The sequence below is a fragment of the Schistocerca americana genome, chromosome 4 (assembly GCF_021461395.2).
Source record: "Schistocerca americana isolate TAMUIC-IGC-003095 chromosome 4, iqSchAmer2.1, whole genome shotgun sequence".
Taxonomy (NCBI): domain Eukaryota; kingdom Metazoa; phylum Arthropoda; class Insecta; order Orthoptera; family Acrididae; genus Schistocerca; species Schistocerca americana.
In genome coordinates this window covers 106,765,166-106,789,796 of record NC_060122.1, presented here as the reverse complement: position 1 = coordinate 106,789,796, position 24,631 = coordinate 106,765,166, and positions in this window count along the sequence as shown.

The following is a 24,631-nucleotide window of genomic DNA, read 5'->3' as shown; positions in this document are numbered from 1 at the left end:
ATTTTACTCCAATGTTTCTCAGAATTCAGAAGATCTTATAAGACTGCATCTCGTCGAAGGTTTTTCCAGGTCAAAAAAACCAATGAACTTGTTTTTATTTTTCTTAAGTGTTGCTTCTGTTATCGATGGCGCTGTTAGAGCTGCCTCTATGGTACCTTTAGCCAAACTGATCGTCATCTACCATATCCTCAGTTTTCTTTTCATTTGTTCTGTCTAATCTCTTGCCAGCAACTTGTACACATTAGCCGTTAAAGTTGCTATCTTCGAGATTGTGTGGGTGATAGTTTTCCGAAAGTCTGACGGTGTGATTGCTGATCCATTTATTGAACACACCAACACTGAATATTCGCTTTGTTGCCACTTCCCCAGTGATATCAGAATTTATGAAGGAATATTATCCATTCCTCCTGCGTTGCGCCTTTCAAAGCTCTATTAAATTGTTACTCTAATAGTGGATTCTATACATGTATTCTATATCGACTCCCATTTCTGCCTGAATCATGATGTCAGACATCTTCATTGAACACTTTACGTCTATTCGCTCTCTTCTCTGCCCTTACTACTGGAATGGTCACTGCACTGATGCTCTTGCTTTTCATTTCAGCAAAGGCCGTTTCAACTTTCCTGTGTGCTTACTAAGGCCTTTCGGTGACCATCCTTTTCGGTTTTTCATGTTTTTCCTTCAACCTTTTCATCTTTGCTTCCCTGTAGTTCCGACTTATTTCACTCGTAAGTGACTTATATCTGTATTCCGAAATTTCCCTGAACATTTCTGTAAATAAGTCATTCATGTAAGTATAAAACTCACAAAATGATCTTATTTAGCAAACCTGCGTGACACCATTTATATTTTTGACGCCTTCAGCCTATTCTGAGCCTTATTCTATGGGAAAAAAACTGCTCAGTGTTAACCCTAGCGAATACTTCTGTCTGAATGTCTATAAACATATAAAACCGAACATGAATAGTAGCAGTAAGCTATAGACAAGCTGACGTGTGATGCCATTGAACCTTAGGCTTCAATTCTTGTTTCAGTCCGTTTTGTAAGGCATATATTTCAGTTTGAATGCTCTTACACCAAACATTGAATACTGATTCCCATAACAGAGTAATCAATGTGAGATGTCATAAAACATTTGCCGCCGTTCCTTCTTGTATGATCTTTTGCATGTCGTATACTTGAGTATGAGTGCTCATGAAAACAAACATGAACTATTGATTACCCATCATAGAAGTATTAACGTGAGATGACGAACAAAAGTTGTCGTCAATTCCTGTACTGTAGCCTCATTATTCGAATTACATATTTTCCGGATGTCTCAGGGCTTGTAACATTCCAAATGCGTAGTCAACACACATGTAACCAATGGCCACTCTTACCAACCGAATTTGAATGTCGGCGTGCAGTGGAATCATAAAACAATGTCTACACAAATTAGAAAGCACATCATGTTACATACTGATCTTCAATAGCCATCGGACGGCCGAGCAAATATATCATCCGAGAAACCGGCGGTCATCCACCATTGACCTCAGGAGGGAACTCTACGTTACGGTTGCTTGGTTGATTTGGGGAAAGGGGACGCAACAGCGAGGCCGTCAGTCCCGTCGGATTAGTGAAGGATGCGGAAGGTAGTCAGTCGAGCCCTTTCAAAGGAACCATTCCGGCACTGGACTGAAACGATTTAGGGAAATCACGTAAAACCCAAATCAGGATGACCGGACGCGCGTTGGAACCGTCGTCATTCCGAATGCAAGTCCAACGTGCTAATCACTGCACCACCTCACTCATTTCTACGTTACGCTCTTATGCAGGATAATATATCTCTACCGACTCTAAATTTACGTGGCATTGGTTGGTTAATTAAAAAGATAATTATTCGCACCATTGTGAATTCCAATTCCAGTTATCAAATTTCTTACAACGACGCCTCCAACTTCAAATGCAGTTGGTGCTGCTACTTTTATAATTATTTTTCTTTTATGATTTCAAATGCCATTGCATCACATCACATGAAACACGTCAAGCGCAAAAAAGAAATAATAATAAAAATAAAATTAAAAATAAATAAAAAATAAAAAAATTCAGTATGACTGAACAAGTAAACTGTATTTCGTATGCAATGATTAAGAATGACTAAATGCTTCCCAGTTGAGTAGGAGTTGACCGATGGAATGTTCTTATACTGAGCCTTAAAGTCATCTATAATACTCTCAAAATATTTAACTCGACTTGACTGGGTATAGAGTACGTATTTATGCATCTCTCTAACTAGTTTCAACTTCAATCCTAAACCTCTGAAATCTTCATAGAGATCATGCTTTTTACTGGAAACGATGAGAAACATTAATAAATGTATTTTGTTACAGTTGTCAAAATACCTCCATGAAGCAGATTCTACCCATTTTTTCTACTCAACGACTAGTAGGTAAATCTACTCACATAGTATCAAACAATCTTGTAAAGCTATCTGTAGTACACCACGACTTATTCAGTAATTTATGGAATATTCAGGGATTGTAAAGAACACAGACGATGCTTCCTGAAACGAAAAAAAAGAACGTTGAAATGTGTGTGAATTCCTAAGAGGACCAAACTGCTGAGGTCATCGGTCCCTAGTCTTAAATACACCCATGCCCGGGAGAGGACTCGAACCTTCGGCGGGAGGGGCCGCGCAATCCGTGACATGGCACCTCTAAGCGCGCGGTCACTCCGTGAGGCCCTGAAACGAGGTAACGATGTTTTTAAGGTTACTTTAAATGATGTATGCCAACAATGACAGTTGTCTAAATACCAAATCTTATAACTGGATAAAAATACGGTGGATATAAAAATGGGAAACACCAATATACAACTGAGTAACCAAATGAAATACTTGAGAGGCACAATTATGAAAAATTAATCTCTAAATAAATCATTGATAACTAAACAACACGCTGCAATGGATTTCCCGAATTGGGCGTTTTATTGTATTTTATTTAGTATTTACAGAACTAGTGGAGAAGTTCATCTACATTACATATTGCTTTTATTTTACACAGATCGAATGTAATTATCTTTAGAAGGTACCCTACGATTCAAGAAAGTAAAGGATGAACTAATTTTATATTAGGCACTACCAAATATATGGAATTCGTAATTAAATTTTAGCAGTATATTGTAGCGATTAGTTAATTATAAGATAGTTGTGAGGCCATACTGTCACTTTTACAGTACAGCATAATGACATGGAACGATTTAATTTGTAGGTTGTTATGCCAGTTTACGTAACTATGTTTGCTAGTCACCATTTACAGACGGTTCACAAAAAATATGTCTTGGGCTTACACAAGCATGCATGCGTTTCTCTCACAGAAAATAAGATAGAAATATCAATGTGAAAAACATTCTGTGAATTGTGAATTGAACGGTCTCGTCAGAATGAACTCATTATGGAAAAAAGACTTCTTATTTCCAAACGTTAGAAGCGAGTAGCACCAGACAAGACATGACAACTGAAAATTGTGAGGAAAATACTGTTACATGCTTATGAAATGTTTTATTCTATATTTGAGCCAAAGATCACATTAATGTCAGTACCAATAATTAAGGAAATCATAATCTAATGATGTAGATATGTCTTTGATAGAGTCATATTATGGAACAAATACCGTAGACGAATTAACAGAGGCTACTGATTAGTATAATGTATTTCAACCTGAAATCGAATTCTCGTTATAAACACAGAAAAATAACAGCAGCAATTTCTTAGAACTTATCATACGAAAACAACATACTAAACACAAAAAATGTATGTTTGTGTCTACAGTCGCAATTTATTTATTTTTCCAGTTGGCTACCGGTTTAAAAGTACCATCTTCAGCCCATCCTATGATAAAAAAAGAAATTGGATCACATAGTTAGAACACTAATGCAACAGCAGTTTACAAAAATATTATCCATTATTGCAGCAAACACATACAGTGAATCTTAAAATGTGCAGATAGCCTCTCACTCCCGGCATAAACAGTGGTCACTCTCGCTTCCCAAGTACATGTGTGTCAAATAGTAAAGGAAGATGTCAATATTGAGTTTTAAGTAGATGTAAATGCGGCCAGCAGTTATAAGAACGCCCCCTACGTGGAGATTTATTTTACTACGTACATTTATTATCATTATCATTATTATTATTATTACCATTATTATTACACCTTTAAATTGTCTCAATGTGAAAGGTATGTAAAACAGCGTAAGATTTGAAAATAAGAAATTACATATCTAATTATTCCCCACTGTACGAAAAGATTAAATGCATAATCGCAAGTGTGTTAGCCAAGTTGACTGAATTAGCAAGCTGGCCTATACTTTTTAAGGTTCACTGTATGCAGTATGTTTGCTATCATACTGGATAATATTTCTGCAAACTGCTCTTGCACAACTGTTTTAAGTATGTAGTCGAATATTTTGATCTTAGTATATCTTGAGGATGGTGCTGTACACCGAAACCCATAGCCAGTACGCAAATTAAAAACATTGAAGCTGTAGACAAAAACATATATTTTTTCAGCATTGTACTGGTCGCTGTTCCATCGACAATATCTAGGGGATATTTAACGCTAAACACAGTTTCTCTGTCTACCGTAAGCTGACCTGTTCAGATGCTATCATTAGCCAGAAGTAAATTTCCCGCATTATTAGTGGAAGTATTTTCGATCTGTGCTACACACATTAAGTAGTCTAAACGGCCGTTATCTTACACATGAACTTATTAAAGAAATGAAGGAGCAATGTAGATGATAAACGAAGAAAAGAAAAATAGAAGAAATTCGTTTAATTGACTTACAGAAGAAACGTGTCTGAATAGATGGATCGTTATTTCTTCAAGAATAAAAGGAGAATAATATTTTTAACGAGAACAATCTTCTGTATTGACGGTAGAGTTTCTTATAAAACACGGCTTGAATATACAGAATTTAACATTAAATTCACAAAGTCAGACGTTTAAAACAAAAATTTGGCATCTCTCCGAAATCTTACGTAGGTGAGTCGAGGAGATAATTTGATGTTCGCTTTAGAGAAAATTGCAACATATGTAGTAAAGACGCATGTCCTCTCTTACACAGATGCGTAAGCACACCGAATAGTTGTACGTCCTACATCAAACGGAACCGTTTGTCAGCAAATTTTCAGTACAACCACATTCCATCTTGAATGCCTTAGATATTCAGAATTTCCTTCACGCTTTCTCTTGAGGGATTCGACAAACTCGCTTCTCTTATTTGAGTTCTGTGTATCCTAAACAATTGGCCAATAGGCACTCAGACTCAAGGAAATGACATTAAACTGAGAAAACACGCAATTTTTGTAGAGGATGTTTCTGGAGATCTGTGCAACTTCTACACTAATATTGCAGTGCAAAATTGCGTGCACGAAAACTGAAATGAAATGAGGCTAATAGTTGTGTAACTTCTGTAAAATTAAAGCAAGCTTTGGAAACTAGCTTTCAAATACAACCACTGCAGTTCTGGCTAGAGAAAACGCTTAAGTCAGAAGGAGAATTTTGAAGCTGCCGGTAGCGTTGAAGAGATTAAAGGAAAAAGGTATTTCTCTGCCATACTGAAATTAAAAAGCGGGAAAACTTTTCCACTTAGCTGGAAATCGGAGGTTACGAGGGAGGGAGGTGCAAGCTCTGTGGTTCCAGGGCGGCGAATTCGGCGCAGAAAAGTGAAGGGGCGGGGGTGGGGGGTGGGGGGTTGTCGCGACGCAGACGGGAATTATAATCCCCCACGAGCGCACTCTGCGGCCCGAGCCGTACAATTTTATGGCTCGATACTCTGCGGCAGGGGAAGTCGCGGCCATAGGCCGCCTTATTGCGCGTCTTTCATTTTCCAACGCCCACACTAATCAGCGGGAAGCAGCAATATTGCTCCGTAGTAGGGAAAGAGGTTCTGTTAGTCGAAAAGTCACTGGTCAGACACCGTGACGGCATAAGCGATGAGAAGATATCGGAGCACTTCTTACGATTTCTTGCCTGCCAAAGCTCTCTTTGCTCAGTTCCTTTAAGATTTAAGATTTGAGTAAACTGATTACTTGCTTCTGTCTATGTTAGTGAAATGCGAGTCTTTCTAAAGAATAATTTCGATTTAACTCAATGGAAGGAAATTTTGAGAAGTGACCAAACACTAGTCTCCCGATTTTCGTAAAATAGAAGGGAAATCAGAAAGAGATATTAACATATTCTAACGTGGGATGAAATCAGTAGCGATAGAGAGATTACCGAACGACGTCTTTTCATCCATACTGGCTCATAGATTCCGCTCTGCTAACGAAATTAAAGGGTAGAAACGAAGAGCCGCCGGAGAAACGACGTCTTAGGAAAGGGAAAATCCAGTTGCGATTCACCTGTCGCTGAGGTAAAGGCATTGGACTGTTATTTTGAAACAGTGTGTTCCTTATCGTTATCTATCTATGTCTCTTTCTCTGCTCTCTTTGTGCCCTTAAAACATCTCTTGCTAATGCCAGCGTGATACCTTCAACAGTGCTCCAGAAAAGCGTCTATTTCAATTCTACACAACTCTATCCATCATTAACAGTTTTTTCACTCCTGTTCTCTCATAAAAAGATTAGCACATGATGCCCAGTTAGTGACATCAGACAAAGCTGCTGATAATATTTGGAAAGATTGTTGCTTTTATTTTGAACTACACGTTAGGTGAACCCAGTTTACAAGTGAAAATAAATTCCAACGTGGCATTCGAAATTTGCAAGGCAAAGCAATTACCAATATTCATTGTCTTTCAAGAGCAATAGTAAATATTTTAGGAAGCGGTAGTATAGACCAATTGCAATAAAAAAGTCATATAACACGTGTCCAATTTTTATTTAGTACTGAGACACAGATGTTAGTATGTAATCCAAACATACTTAAAGCAAAGGCAAATGAGGACGTTCACAGTTGATTTTCCAAAATTCGACCGCCAACTTCAATGCATTTTTGACTTCTCTCGATAACACGACGTGTAGCTCTTCTGAGGTCGTCTTTGCGCTCTTTTATCAGGGCTGCACTACTCATAATCCGAACGATCAAATCGTCTCTAGTGGTTACGTTTGTTCTGTAGACTTCGCCTTTCAACCATCCACACAGGCAAAAATTCAAAGGTCGGGGGAACTTGGTGGCCAAGAAACGTGCTCATATCTACCGATCGATCTTCCGGTGAATGTTGGTTTTAGATGATGTGTCACGTGACCAATACAATATTCAGGAGCCCCGTCATGCTGGATGAAACATACGCAATCTTGTAGCCAAAGGTATCTCTTCCAATAATGCTGGAAGCTCATTTTCAAGAAGGTGTAAATAACGGGGTCCTGTAAGACGGTGCGGTAACACAACAGGCCCAGTCAACTGATTGTCTAACAAACGACACCACACATTTACAGAGAAGCGTTCTAGAAAATGTGTCTCCACAATGGCGTGTGGGTTTTCTTCAGACCACTGACGCGAGTTACGAGTGTTATTGACGCCGTCACGAGTGAAAATGGCTTCATCAGTGAAACGTAAAACTGGGATTACCTGGTGTTTTTCAAGTATCCAGTGACAAGGTTCCAATCGTCTACCTTCGTCTCCGCTCGAAGGTGATGAATGAGCTGTAAATGATACGAACAGAACCCATTCATACACATAAAGTCCGCCATACTCTTGTATCTAGTACACCGATAGGTGCAGAAATATTATGTGTTCTTCTTGAAGGACTACGTTCTAACGACTGAATAACGTCTTCTACTTCATCCACAATGTGTTCATTTACACGTTCAGTTGCAGGATGTCCAGTGCCGCGCAGCGCATTGAACACACGAGTAAACACTCATGAATCTGGCAGTCCGCGGTTAGTAAATCGCATGCCATATTCCCTACAAGCAACGTTTCCATTGCAAAATCCGTACGCAAATACCATATCAGCATACTCAGTATGTGTAAATGCGTGTGACGTGTTTATACGCAACAGTACAGTACACTTGGCCAAAAAATTGCATTGGAAACGTCAGTGTAAACTAAAGCACAACTTCACAACGTGAACATCAGCACTCTACTGCTGACTTTCGATAAATATGCCAATAGCAGCTGCTGTGCCAACACATGAAACGAAAATGCATTTAAGTCGGTCGTATCTCTATGCTCAACAAAAACTGAAAACATGTTATATGGCCTTCTTTTATTGCAATTCGTCTATACGACCACCTCCTAAAATATTTAGACTCCTTCTGAAACAGGATCCCTATGGATCTAAAGAAGTAATATTACATTTTATTCGATCTTTCTCACATTCCATTCACGGACGTGTATTGATAATAAAACTACGTTGTGAAAATCTCAGTTCAGTGCCTTCAGTACCTATCGAGACATAAAATTTTGTCTAAAACCTGTAATAATTTTTCTACTGCTGCACAGCCAAGCTAGGGATTGTAAAGTAATCAATTTTACTGAAGACCAAAGAAACTGGTACACCTGGCTAATATGGTGCAGGGTCTCGCGTACACGCAGAAGTGCGGCAACACGACGTGGCATGTACTCGACTCATATCTGAAGTACTGCTGGAGAGAATTGACACCATGAATATTGCAGGGCTGTCCATAAATCCGTAAGAGGACGAGGTGGTGGAGATCTGTTCTCAACAGCACGTTGCAAGTCATCCCAGATGTGCTCAATAATGTTCATGTCTGGGAAGTTTGGTGGTTGGCGGAAGTGTTTAAACTCAGAAGAATGTTTCTGGAGCCACTCTGTAGCAGCTCTGGACGTGTGGGGTGTCGCATTGTCCTGCTGGAATTGCCTCAGTCCGCCGGAATGCCCAATGGACATGAATGGATGAAGGTGATCAGACAGGTTGCTTGGGTACATGTCACCTGTCAGAGTCCGTATCTTGACGTGTCAGGGTGTAACACTGCGCTATTGCACACGATACTCTTTAAAGCCTGTATAGCCTGTATAGATTTTGACCGCGTGTACCTGAATGGAGGCAAAATCAGACATTCACCCACTCAGTAACAACAATGATACGTCAAGCAAGTCTGAAGTGCAACTACACGTTAGGACGGACAAGAAACAACACAGCAGATTCTACCAAATTATTAATAATACGGTCGCCAGCCTAATTAGGCATTAACTGAGTTTCTTCCCAGTACAAGTTGATGTACGTTCATACAAAACAATACGTAATAATACTGAATAGTATGGTAAATTTTGGAACCAGAAAAATCTATTGAACTAATAATTTCACTTTCTGTACTAATATTGACAAACCAAAAATACACAACAATACACTATAATGTTTACTACAAACTTCGTACTGTCTATTGATCTGATTAAAATCGGGCATAGGTTACCTTAGAAATAGCACTTTCGAAACACACATACAATGTCAATTTTGAAAAAGGTAAAACACTGATAAATTTTGGTTTTGTATTGACTTTAACTTTGCTGGTCAAATTAGTTCAGTACACTTCAGAATTCAAATGAATAGAAAAGAGGGGGGGGGGGAGGGGGGACGCTGAAACTGTTATGATCACTGTATTGAAACTATTAACTATTGAAAGCATTAAGCACTCAAGATTTTCAAAATTGAGTTACTACTCTTTTTGTCTTATTTCTTGCTCATTTAACTACCATTATTATTGTCTCAAATTAATTAAACTTCATTACTAAACCAATTTCAACATTATCTTCCAACTTTGTCACACCTCTGTGCTTTACTTATGGCTTCATTAACAATAAAGTTCATTAAACATCATACTAACATAGATAGGTCTGCGGGTAATTATTATTAACATATACTTTAAATCTTCATCTCGGGACACTCGGATTGCACAACATGTGGAAAGGACCCTGTCTAGGTTAGTGATGAGGATAAATAAATGATAGGACAGTTATGGTAAAAGTTAAGTTGTTATTGAACAGTAAGGAACAAAAGTAACACTGGTCCACACGAATACTGTACTAAAAGATTCAACCTGTTCGTATCGATGTGGCGGTTGGCGGGCGGCGATATGGCGAGGCGCAGAGCACACATACACTCACAGCTATGGCTTTTGATGTATCGGCACTTTACTTCTTCATAGCGTCACAATAATTTTCCATTTAGTGCCTATGGAATTTTGCCATTCTGTATAGTCGTCGGAAACGGCACATCCGAGGCTCAATGCAACTATGTCTTCCAGCAGAGCCTCCTCGGTCCAGAACGTGTTACTCAGACCGATGCCCAACTCCGACTACTACTGCTGAGCCCGTTATGCCGCGCCGCGCCCATGTGCATTTTCCCGCGCTCGCCTGCCATCCACCTTTTACCGCTCCTCTACAGACAGGGTATTCACCAAAGGTTTTGCATTCTACATATCCTAATACATTGCCTACGTATGGGCCAGGCGCACAATTACAACTTTAACATCTTACAACAGTTTCAAGAGTTCTTACATTTCCATTTTGTTATAATATTGCTTGCAATTTGACATAAACATTAATATTCACATCGAAAATTGTTTACAGTTTCTTTAACATAATGACATGAAAAGAAAAAAGAAATGAAATCAGAACATCGCTTACACTAATTTATCGAAAATCAGAAGAAAAAATTATTATATGTACAGTTGTTGTTGTTACACATGCCCCTGTTTCCAGTAAATTTCACTAAGTGCAAATTTGATGGGAACACTAATTTTTATATTTATAAAGTGGTTCTAAATCTTTGTGTGAATGTCCCAAACAAAAAAAAATTATACCACAAACTTCCTTTCACTCACATTATATAGGTCTACACTTTTTAACATATCAGGAACATTTACTTACCATTTACTTAAGTGCCTTTGGCACAGTCCAACCTCCTATCACAACACTATTTAAATAGAAAGTTACTCATTTTTACTAACTTTCTCACAGAAATAATTTCAATATCTGGAACACAAACACTTAACTACAAAAGCAAATGCAAATATCTATATACGCTATAAGACAATTTGTTGCTGCTTGCATTGAATGGCAGTCCATTTCCTTACTTACTAAAAAAAACACATAATAATATTTAGAAAAATCACTACACATATTTGCTGCCTATTATTCAGATTTGGGCAGTCCATTTCGCATAATTTTACCACATCCCCTGTACTACACTTACGATTCTCCATTGACTATTTATCTGCCCTCATTGGTGATTGGCAGTCCTTTATATTATGACTCATATACTGCCCACTTTGATTTTTTTTTTCTTGACAGTCCCATCTTTTACCTAGCTTTCAGCATTTGCTATTTCTTTTCAGCCCTTTTCTCCATACATCTTTACATTTACAGTACATTTGGTAATCTGAAACTCACATAACTACATTAGCACACTGACATTGGTATACATACATTTACAAAGATTTGTTACATTTGGAATAAAATAGTTTCAGCAAAGGATACAGCACATTTACTGCAGATTGCTTTCTGATTGTACTTAGGTCACTCTCTCCTAGGAACATACAGTTTCAGGTCCACAACATTTCTAACACCTAAAGGTCTTTTGGATTTTGGGTAGATCAGGTAGTAAGCATTATCGTATGGAATTTTCTGTATTATATACGGTCCATTATAAATATATTTAAATTTGGAAATTTCATGGTTCAGTTCACTAGATTTTTCGTGGGTTTTTAAAAGAACATAATCCCCAATTTTAAATTTTGAAACTTTCAGATTTTTATGATGTCTTTTAGACCTAGATTCAGCTTTTTGCTTTGCCCTTTTCCTTACTAATTCTTTCTTTTGACTCAGCCCCAAACTTGTACAAGGTGGAAACTCTAGTTTTTCTTCAATTAAACTTTTACTCCTGCTGCCTAACAAAATTTCTTCCGGTGGGAACCCAGTAGAATCATGATGTAAGGTGTTCATGACATTCTCAAAATCCGATATAAATCTACCCCAGGATCTATGGTTATGACTGCAGTATGTTCTACACAATCTCCCGATTTCTCGCATGTGTATTTCAACCGGGTTGCTAGCAGGATGGTAGGCTGCGATATATTTAACTTCCACACCATTTTGCTCCATTCCTTCTTTCCAAATTTTGGATATGAACTGGGGACCATTGTCAGATAGTACTGCCTTGGGTTTCCCAATGGCTCTGAAGTATTCGACCATCCTACTAAATACAGCTTTTGCTGTTGCTTTTTTCAAGGGGTATAATTTCACAAACGTTGAGAATGCTTCCAAAATTACTAAAAGATATGCACTTTTTCCCGAAGTCTTTGGGAGGGGACCATACAGATCTACTGATAATAATTCTAGGGTGTCTTCAGGTAATGTATTTTGCATTGGACCTCTACTAGTTCTGTTCGGTACTTTGGCCCTTTGACAGACATCACACGACTTAATTCGTTCATTTACCTTCTTACTGACACTATCAGCAATCACTATTACATTATTCAATTTATCCAAACATTTCTTTGGCCCACTATGCCCCAAAGCTAAATAAAAATAATCTATGACATCAGTATCAAACTGGTGTGGCCAACATACTCTCCATTCCTCAGTGACTAAATCTTTCCTCCTATATAAAATGTCTTTAAAAATTTTGTAATATTTCTTAATTTGAGGATACTGCACACTGTCAAAATTTACCTTCACAGATTTCCATGCCGGATCCTCATTCTGATGGTATCTCATATTTTTACATATTTGCTCAATTTTCCTTTTTCCTGAAACCTCTTTCATATACCTCATCTGAAAAGTACCCTCTTCACCATTTTCATCGGGCGCTTCACTCATACCATTAGGCAATCGAGATAAAGCATCTGCCACATAATTCTCAGGACCCTTAACATAGCAAATCTCGTAATCAAATTGTTGCAGGTACAAAGCCCAACGAGTTAGCCTACCATTAAGTAAACGACAATCTTTACGAAAAGTTAAAGCTTTGTGGTCAGTATGTATGATGAGCTTATGGTCCCACAGATAATTTCTGAATTTCTTTAACCCCCATATAATGGCTAAAGCTTCCTTTTCCGATATAGTGTAGTTTCCCTCGTATTTTGATAGAGTTCTACTTGCAAACGCGATAGTCCTGTGTTCGATTTCTTTCCCATCACAGATTTCTTGGAAAACTTCTATACCAATTCCATAAGCACTGCTGTCAGTACTCATGTGGAAAGGTTTTGACAGTATGGGGTGAAGCAAAATATTGTCATTCAAAAGTTCACTTTTTAAATTTTCGAAATCTCTCATACACCCTTCAGTCCACACAAAAGCACTATTTTTCTTAAGTAAATTATTCAAATGAGGACTATTAAAAACTTGCCCCTTGACGAATTTTCTATAGAACCCACATAAACCTAAGAAGGCTTTCAACTGTTTTCTATTTCTAGGAGCTGGACACCCTGCTATTGCACTTAACTTTTCCGGGTCCGTGCCAATACCGGTCGTAGTAATAATTTGCCCCAGAAACTTTATTTCCGACTTCACAAATTCACATTTCTTCCACTTAAGTGTCATGCCCCCTGCTTGTAGAGCAACAAAAACTTTCTGCAATAATTCACAATGCTCTTGCCATTCTTCAGTAGCAATTAGTAAATCATCTACATAAATGGTTAGTCGGGAACTCAATTCTCTCCCCAATACAAAGTCCAGTGCCCTAATAAATACTGCCACAGAAGTACTAAGCCCAAATGGCACTACTTTATAATGATAGTATTTCCCGGCGAATAGAAAAGCGGTATATGTATGGGATTCTTTACTCAATGGGATTTGCCAGTATCCGGCCGTCATGTCCAGACTGGTTAAATACTTCACATTATAAAATTTTTGGAGCATTTCGTCCAGATTTTCAGGTCTGTCTATTTCCTTCTTTACAATTTTGTTCAAAGTCCTGGCGTCGATACCTACTCTCACTCCCCCATCCCTTTTATTCACGATGATAAGTGGACTATTATATTCGCTGCTACTCCGTTCGATTACACCCCATTCTATCATTTTATCTATTTCCACTTGCACAGGCTGCCTCTTTGATATGGGTACCGAAAACGGTCTTATAAAGAAAGGTTTATGCTCTATTGTCTCAATCTGGTATTCAAAGTTCTCAACTAGGCCAGGTTTGTCCGAAAATATGGTGCTATTACTTTCTAAAATATCAAGCAATTCTGTTTTCTGATCAGGAGATATCTCCTTCAAATTTTCCACAATTTCTTTAAAATTATGCCCCTGCTTGTCACTCTCATCTATTAACCTCTGGACATGGTACACCTCATACATATTTGTCAAACCATCATTCCCTTGGTCGATCTCCAATAATAAAGAATCAATTTCTGAATCGAACACCTCCCCATTTTCCTCAAATTTTAATTCCAAATTTCTAGATGCATTACTAATTTTGATCACTTCCTGACTACAACCAATAATAGCCTTTTCTTTATCTAACCAATCTATTCCCAAAACCATTTCAGTACTCAAATCTGGCACAACCAAAAAATCGTGTTCAAACTTTTGTCCTTTTATACTAAATTCAACCAAAATCTGGTTCCTTACTGGCTTGCTAGTCTTGCCAGTAGCACCAACAATTTTTACTCCCCTTACTGACATAATTACTAGTCCAGGCTTATCACAAATGTGTTCGAAAAACGACTGGGAGATTGCACTTATCTGAGATCCAGCATCAAGAAGTACTTGCAATTTCACATTATAAATTTCAACTGGGATTACAGTTTGTTTAACCGTCGAATGTTTTTCATTGTTGTGGTCTTCCCTAAGCAAATCCAGGTCGACGATAACATTGTCCCAAGATATGCTTTTAACATTCACCTCACCTATATCTGGCGGTTTCTTTGGTTCCGGGAGTTCAAAGTCATTAATTACTTGAACTCTATGTAAAATAGATCCTGAGTCGTCAGGTGGCTCTTTCTTTCTTTCTTCTGTCTCAACATCTGGATTTTGTTTTGAAACTTCGTCAACATTAGGTACAATATCGCAATTAACTGTATTTCCATTATTTCCACTAGTACCGAAATACTCGTCACCTGAATTATCGTCAGAATCCGACCATTCTGGATCGCTTTCAGGTTCTAACATAAAAGCTTTTCTGAGACAGGCACTAAGTTCTCCCTCTGCATTTTCGTCAGGCTTTGATTTTAACTCGGTATCCTCTTTCGACAAAACGGCCTCATTATCAGCTTTACTCACATCCACTGTTACTTCGTATTTAGTGTAATCCTCGTGGACTTCAATTACTTTTAGGTAATCACCTGCCTCTTCCCCACGGTGCCTTTCGGTAGCAGCTTGCACGGTTGGCGGATCATTAACGGAAGTTACTTCCTCGTTTATGCTCAGGATTTCATCCTCCAATTCCTTCCTATCTTTAACCTTCGTCCTATAGGCAGCACGCGTACTTTGCGCGGCGCTATTTACTCTCTCCTCTTCAAATTCGGGCCACGTCACCTTATCGACGTCCCTACTATCTCCTTTTTCACTAATTAACCTCCTTGCCTCATACTGCTTCTTAAAATCCTCCCACTCGCATTGCTTGAGTCCCTTGTGCAGATCGTCGATCTGCACACGCCAATTACTTACTTCCGCTAATTAATTCTCGCCTTTTACTTTATTGCTAACACTGCTAACCACACCTCTCTGTGTATCCACAGTTTCGTCTATTATTTCCTTTGCCACGGAATTACCACTCTTAATGTATTCACCAGTTCTTACGGCTATGTTCGTACCTAATGCTGCCGCATTGCTAGCGGCTTCTCTCTGAACAGCTGCTCCGCTAGGCTGGGCCGTTGCCCCCTGATGCTCCACTCGCCTGTTAACAAGTATCGCTCTGCACGGCGAAGATGACTCATTCGCGCTCGCACCTGACGCTTGTTTCGCAACAACACGTTCCGTCGTTCCACGCCTGTCTCTAACCTGTCTCGTAACTTTGCTGTCGGTCCGGTAACATTTCTTAAATCGGGGCCGGTATATACTATCCGCTTCCGTTTGGCCCGCAACGTTCGCGGAAATCAGTTTCCCGCGTCGTTATTATTTTGGGCGGTGTACCCTCTACCGCGACCTGGATAACTTCCTCTTCCTCTTCCTCTACCTCTACCTCTCTGTATCATATTGACGCGAAACCCATCGCCATCATTTCTCTCGTCATTATTACGGTTATTCCTGTTACTAAAATTTTGATGATTGGCACAACTTTCGCGCCAATGGTCTTCGTCTTCGACCCTTTCGAGAAACGCTTGGAAGCTGCGATGATTGCTTCCCACGTAACTCTTCGAATCTTCTGGAAGCTTTTTATATAGCTCCCATATGATTTCTGAATCGGATCTTCTTCCTCTTAAATGCGTCAACTTTCGGTACCAATATTCGCAGAAATCTTTCAAAGAATTCCTGCCCCTGTTATCATGAAGTTTGTCCATGATAAACTCGCGCCATAAATGATCATGTTTTTGTTCGGACCAATATTCTTCCGTAAACTTTTGCTTAAATCCTTCGGGTGTCATTCGTTCGGTATTCAAATTAATTCCCCAGCGCTTAGCATCACCTGCTAAGGCGCTAATTACTACGTTTATCTTTTCCTGACCAGACAAGTGTTCAGGAAATATCCTCTCGCAATTTTTGATGAAATCTAACGGATGCCATCCGTTATGTTTCTTGGCGGGATCGAAGCGTTCCTCACCTTCCAATAGCTTCGTAAAAGGTGTGCCATTACAGACAACACCAGGCCTATCTTTAGTTTTACTCTCAAGATCGAAAATTTTGCCTTGAATTTTCGATGTATTTTGTTCACACTTTTGCACACATCCGGTCACTTTTTCGCCTAAATCTCTTTCAGTGTCTGATAGCCCCTTTTTCAACTGTGATATTCCGTGTTGACATTCGTTTACAAGCTCAGTTTTGAGACCAAAAACTTTTTCGTCTACTTTTGTTTCGACTAGAGGCTCTACTTTCTCTTGGATGTTGAGAATTTCAACATCAAACCTACTGTTAATGTTGTCAATTTCCCCCTGCATAGTATCCATATTTTTGTTAGTTGTGTCAATTTCAAATTTCATAGTATTTACCACACAACTTAAATTACCCACTTTTTGTTCTACCTTTTCTATTTGTTTACTAATTTTAATTCCATTAATCTGATCACTTTGTGTTTTGAGCTGCTGATTAACGTGTGTTTTAAGCTGATCATTTTGTGTTTTGAGCTGCTCTGCAATGTGTGTTTTAAGCTGATCATTTTGTGTTTTGAGCTGCTCGGCAACGTGTGTTTTAAGCTGATTATTCTGTCCTGCAATTTGTTTGGTTAATTGTACAAATAAATCGTTCATGCTTAAAATTTTCACACTGTTTTGTTCTACGGAATCTGTGTGTTCTGATTCCACTTCAAAAGTTTCTTTCGGTTCCTTCTTTATCTGTGGTGAATCAAACATGTCAGTGGATTCATTCACATACCCACTATCACCTACAAAGTCACGCTATACCTCTTGTTTTATTCCTTGCTGTGTTCGAGACGATCTCGACATTTCAATCTGTTCGTTAACGTGTTCGTGATATTGTATGTACGCCAATTGACTTCCGCTAACGCCATCTGTTATCTGGCCGCGTAAACTCCTGCTATTGCCAGCCGCATTTTCCATTACGCTCGGCACATCTACTGTTTCTACGTTCTTGTGCATACTGAATGCAAATTATACCTCTCCACTGTGTTTGACGTTCACTGCTATTTACTTTACTGAATATTATTACTATTCGTGCCCCTGAACATCCACTGTTCGGTATTCACATTAATTTGTGACCGACAACAACTGGATGTCCTGTCACCGGGAGCCACTTGTAACACTGCGCTATTGCACACGATACACTTTAACGCCTGTACTATGGTAAGTTGACGGGCTTCACCAGATTTTGACCGCGTGTACCTGAATGGAGGCAAAATCAGACTTTCACCCACTCTGTAACAACAATGATACGTCAAGCAAGTCTGAAGTGCAACTACACGTTAGGATGGACAAGAAACAACACAGCAGATTCTACCAAATTGTTAATAATACGGTCGCCAGCCTAATTAGGCATTAACTGAGTTTCTTCCCAGTACAAGTTGATGTACGTTCATACAAAACAACACGTAATAATACTGAATAATATGGTAAATTTTGGAACGAGAAAAATCTATTGAACTAATAATTTCACTTTCTTTACTAACATGGACAAACCAAAAATACACAACAATACACTATAATGTTTACTACAAACTTCGTACTGTCTATTGATCTGATTAAAATCGGGCATAGGTTACCCTAGAAATAGCACTTTCGAAACACACATACAATGTCAATTTTGAAAAAGGTAAAACACTGATAAATTTTGGTTTTATATTGACTTTAACTTTGCTGGTCAAATTAGTTCAGTACACTTCAGAATTCAAATGAATAGAAAAGGGGGGGGGACCCTGAAACTGTTATGATCACTGTACTGAAACTATTAACTATTGATAGCGTTAAGCACTCAAGATTTTCAATATATGAGTTACTACTCTTTTTGTCTTATTTCTTGCACATTTAACTGCCATTATTTTTGCCTCAAATTAATTAAACTTCATTACTAAACCAATTTCAACATTATCTTCCAACTTTGTCACACCTCTGTGCTTTACTTATAGCTTCATTAACAATAAAGTTCTTTAAACATCATACTAACATAGATAGGTCTGCGGGTAATTATTATTAACATATACTTTAAATCTTCATCTCGGGACACTCGGATTGCACAACATGTGGAAAGGACCCTGTCTAGGTTAGAGATGAGGATAAATAAATGATAGGACAGATCTGGTAAAAGTTAAGTTGTTATTGAACAGTAAGGAACAAAAGTAACACTGGTCCACACGAATACAGTACTAAAAGTTTCAACCTGTTGGTATCGATGCGGCGGCTGGCGGGCGGCGAGATGGCGAGGTGCAGAGCACACATACAATCACAGCTATGGCTTTTGATGTATCGGCACTTTACTTCTTCATAGCGTCGCAATAATTTTCCATTTAGTGCCTATGGAATTTTGCCATGCTGTATAGTCGTCGGAAACGGCACATCCGAGGCTCAATGCAACTACGTCTTCCAGGAGAGCCTCCTCGGTCCAGAACGTGTTACTCAGACCGATGCCCAACTCCGACTACTACTGCTGAGCCCGTTATGCCGTGCCGCGCCCGTGTGCATTCTCCCGCGCTCGCCTGCCATCCACCTTTTACCGCTCCCCTACAGACAGGGTATTCACCAAAGGTTTTGCATTCTACATATCCTAATACATTGCCTACGTGTGGACCAGGCGCACAATTACAACTTTAACATCTTACAACAGTTTCAACATTTCTTACATTTCCATTTTGTTATAATATTGCTTGCAATTTAACATAAACAGTAATATTCACATCGAAAATTGATTACAGTTTCTTTAACATAATGACATGAAAAGAAAAAAGAAATGAAATCAGATCATCGCTTACACTAATTTATCGAAAATCAGAAGAAAAAATTATCATATGTACAGTTGTTGTTGTTACAAGGGGTCCCAAATTACTCCACCTGCACCCGTCCCACACCATTACAGAACCTCCACCATCTTGAACATGCAGAGTATATGGATTCATGAGTTTGTCTTCATCCCCGTACACATCCATTCGGTAGGTAAAATTTTAAACGAGAATCGACCGACCAGGCAACATGTTTCTAGTCATCAATAGTCCAATGTCGGTGTTGACGGGCCCAGGCGAGGCGTAGAGCTTTATGTCGTACACGAGTGGTCCTTCGGCTCCGAAAGTCCATATCGATGATGTTTTGTTGAATGGTTCGCACGCTGACACTTGTTGATGGGCCAGCGTCGAAATCTGCAGCAATACGCGGAAGGATTGCACAACTGTCACTTTCAACGATTCTCGTCAGACATCGTTGGTCCCTTTCTTGCAGGATTTTTTCCAGGCTGCAGCGATATCGGAGATTTGATGTTTTACCGGATTCCTGATATTCACGGTAGTCGTGAAATGGTCATACGGGGAAATCCCCACTTCGTCACTACATCGGAGATGCTGTGTTTCCATCGCTCATGCGCCCACTGTAGCACCACGTTCAAACCCACATAAATCTTAATAACCAGGCATTGTAGCACCAGTAACCGATCTAACAACTGCGCCAAACACTTATTGTGTTATACAGGCGTTGCCGTCCACAGCGCCGTATTCTACTTGTTTACGTATCTCTGTATTTGAATACGCAAGCATGTGGCAGTTTCTGTGGAACTTCGGAGTATAATACCAATTAATACAAAACAAAACGGTCCAGTTCATGAAAGTTAATTTTTCTAGACTTTGTCTTTGTTTCCATTACAATAGCTGAGTATGTAATAGCAACCAGTTTCAGAATTATTACTTAATTACATTTTGTTGTTTCTACAAAGAAGTGAGCGAGTGTATGAGGGGCATAAATAGATGTGGTTGTTTTATTTTATCAGGAACTATGTAAAATGTATTTGTGGAAAAGTTCTTGTGCAATCATGAATCATGTGACATGTGACGTACGCCCTATTGTGCATGCTTTCGTATAAAAGTAACCAGAAAAATGTTGTGTGCTAAATCAGTTAGTATTTCGTTTCTTGGGATAATTCGTACTTCATTTCATTTAAATTTGGTTTCGTGGATTAGTAATTTATTTAAAAAATTCTTCCGTGTTATGCTGTTGGATAACTTAGGAATTACCGCGTATATTTGAGTGCTGGTGCAGTTCCTAATGACTGCTTAAATCATCAACCAATAAGGATTAAGCAGTTCCCTCGGTTTTTTTGTGCCTTGAAGAGTCGCTCGGGTTCTGTCCTACGATACACATCCATGTGTAACTCCGCCACTCATGTTTCTGTTGAGAAGAAGAACATCTTCATTCTATCAATTCTTTTATCGTATTTATGAAGCGACTACAGTTTTGAACGTTTTGGTGAAAGTTTGGAAACTTTGAGTAACTTCGTTTGGAAGTTACCGGCGCATGATCCTGTCATACTTAAAATCTGCGTGGCATGTTTCCTGAACATTTCGAAACATTTAGACGAGCACCTTCTTTTCAAGAAGTCTGCTAAAGGACTTGATGCTGTAGCTCACTAATAGCTGTGGGTCAGTGGCTGTATGGGTCAGTGACTGTACAGGACGTGAAAATTGTTGGGGTCGGCAGGAAAACTTCTGGCTGCTTTCATGGCAAATGGTTCAAATGGCTCTGAGCACTATGGGACTTAACATCTATGGTCATCAGTCCCCTAGAACTTAGAACTACTTAAACCTAACTAACCTAAAGACAGCACACAACACCCAGTCATCACGAGGCAGAGAAAATCCCTGACCCCGCCGGGAATCGAACCAGGGAACCTTGGCGTGGGAAGCGAGAACGCTACCGCACGACCATGAGCTGCGGACGCTGTTTTCATGCGAAACTTTGTAATAAGAACAGTAACGAACTTGCACCGATAACAATTTTGACAGTAAGCCATTAAAATATGTTTTGGAGGCAGTAAAGGCTCGTTAGGTGAACTCTAAACATTTGCTCGCAAATTATTTAGAAACTCGGATGCTCGATAATTTTACTAACTTACAGAGTCAGCTTCCAAGCTCGAGTTATGTGGTCTTTGTTTAGTAGTTATTTAGTCGGTGATTTCTTCAACGCTGTTTTTCCTCAACTGATTGAGTATCTGCTAAATGAAGGCGATAGACAACAAGAATCTTATTGAGGTAGGTGGACTCTAATGTCACATAGGGATGAGAAGTTATACCCACCCCACCACGATCATGGCGACCTGAGATTTGCAAGATCTCTGTTTGCGGAATCTGTGTTGATTTCATAGAGGATATATTCGTTGGCTAAAAACGTCATCTTCTTGATTATAGAACATTTTCCGTAATTCTGCAACCGATTTACGTCAACGACATAAGACAACAGTTATAAAACGGTAATGACATGCACCTCTTTCTAGTCGTTGTGCACCTTCCGTTCCTTCGGAGATCGACGACATAGTGCTGCAAAGAAGGTGACCAAGTCCTTTCTCACAATCTTTGTAGAATCTTGTGGGTATCGCGGCTGATCCTGAAGCCTTTGCACTACTAAGCTAGTGTAGTTGCTTTGCTCTTCCGCGAGCGATTGTCTCAATATCTGTTTCGTTAGATAATTGAAAGTAGAGAACCTGTTACGACCTTTCACATGTCCTAAAGTCTCGTAACTTGTTATCATATCTACGTGAGATGTTTCAAATGGCTCTAAGCACTATGGGGCCTAACAGCGGAATTCATCAGTCCCCTAGAACTTAGAACTAGTTAAACCTTACTAACCTAAGGACATCACACACATCCATGCCCTAGGCAGAATTCGAACCTGCGACCGTAGCGGTCGCGCGGTTCGAGACTGAAGCGCCTAGAACCGCTCGGTCACTCCGGCCGGCTCTACGCGAGATATACGTCCTTGGTATCACAATGGTTTAGTTGTATTCTTCAAATACAGCTGCTCCAAATGTTTCGGGTAAGAATAGTCGATTCAGATCCCCTAGTAGCTGTGTTCCACTGTAACTCATCAACAGTAAGAAGAGGAGTGAGAGAGACAGAGGAATTAAAATTGAGAAACTTGCTGTTGTAGCAGTCTTCCGAATACAGATTATTCGAGAGTTGAATGAGTCCCACAGTCCACCGCAGGAATCAAATGGGTAAATCAGTGTTAAATTGAGTAATGCTGATACATTACCGTTTCTTCTGCGAATGGCAGGTTTTGTTTGATACGATTACCGAATGTGCTGGTAATCCAGTGCCGAAAATTGTTGGTGAGCAGGTACGTTTGACGACAGCGGACCGTGTTTGTATTAAACATGATGCAACAAATGATTTGGCGTTATGTGGAATAGTATAGATCGTGCATTTTGGAGCAAGTTTAGACTGTAAAGGCTTGAATTTAATGAGATCTGAACGTAATGAGGCGTGGTTCGCACGCTGATCAACCCGTCACGTAACTGATGTCCTACCAACTTCAATTACAGTGAAACGGATTAGCACAGTTCTTTGAGCGTGAAACATAAGCGAACTTACAGATTACAATTATTATTATTCAACTCCTTCGATATTAGTACAAGGCTGCTAACATGCTAAGCTGCTGCGAGCAATAAGACTAAAGAAGAAGAGGTGGGGACACGAGACAGGAAGCAAATCTTACCTCTCTCATTTACAAAAAGAATGTCGTAATTCACATCAGCGATTGCTGTAGAAATAATATTTGACATCGAAATAGTCATGTCTCCACAAAATCCTTTCTTCCAGGAGTGCTAGTCCTGTAAGTTTTGTGTTATGTTTGAAGGCAGGAGACGAGCTAGTGGCGGAAGTAAAGCTATGAGGACGGGTTCTGAGTCGTGCTTGGGTAGCTCAGTCGGTAGAGCACTTGCTCGCGAAAGGGGAAGGTCCTGAGTTCGATTCTCGGTCCGGCACATAGTTTCAACCTACCAAGAAGTTTCCTATCAGCCCACACTCTGCTGCAGGGTGCAAATTTCATTCTCCATCGAAAACGTTAAGTACAACACTTTGATAGAGACAGTATTGAACTTCTACGATCCTAGCAGCGCGTTTCTCTATTCGTTCACTGTCTGCTTCTTGAGGAAGTGGTTGCGTACCAAACAAGAGATACCCAACAAGTACTGTTGGAGGCCGCCGCCACACACTCACAGCAACTGCGCTTCTCTATAACGGTTGTCTGGTTTCCCGTCGGACTCAAATTCTCAACTTGTCACGTGCAAGTAGCACTGCTTGTAGCATTCTCTAAGTCCGCAGGGGTTCCAAAGATACGGCACATCCGCACTGAAATGTACCTGGAGTCGTCTTCGAGCATGTCCGACTGAACAGACACCACAGGTGATACAGCAGCCGTACAGAATACATTACGTTCCACCACATTTAAGTAGCGCTCATAATCATTACACCAAGTGGTAATTCTAACGAAGTTTCTTAACATTCCTTTACAATCGTACAACAACTATATTTTACTGCAGAAAACAGCAACACTGTCTGTATACAGTCTTATACACTACTGGCCATTAAAACTGCCACACCACGAAGATGACGTGCTACAGACGTGAAATTTAACCGACAGGAAGAAGATGCTGTGATATGCAAAATATTATCTTTTCAGAGCATTCACACAAGGTTGGCGCCGGTGGCGACACCTACTACGTCTTGACATGAGGAAAGATTCCAACCGTTTTCTCATACAGAAACAGCATGATTAGCACAATGTGGAATCGGTGGGTTCAGCAGGGTAATACGGATCGCCGTGCTCGATCCCTACGGCCTCGTATTACTGGCAGTCGACATGACAGGCAACTTATCCGCGTGGCTGTAACGGATCGTGCAGCCACGTCTCGATCCCTGAGGAACAGATGGGGACGTTTTCAAGACAACAACCATCTGCACGAACAGTTCGACGACGTTTGCAGCAGCATGGACTATCAGCTCGGAGACCACGGCTGCGGTTACCCTTGACGCTGCATCACAGACAGGAGTGTCTGCGATGGTGTACTCAACGACGAACTTGGGTGCACGAATGGCAAAACGTCAATTTTTCGGATGAATCCAGGTTCTGTTTACAGCATCATGATGGTCGCATCCGTGTTTG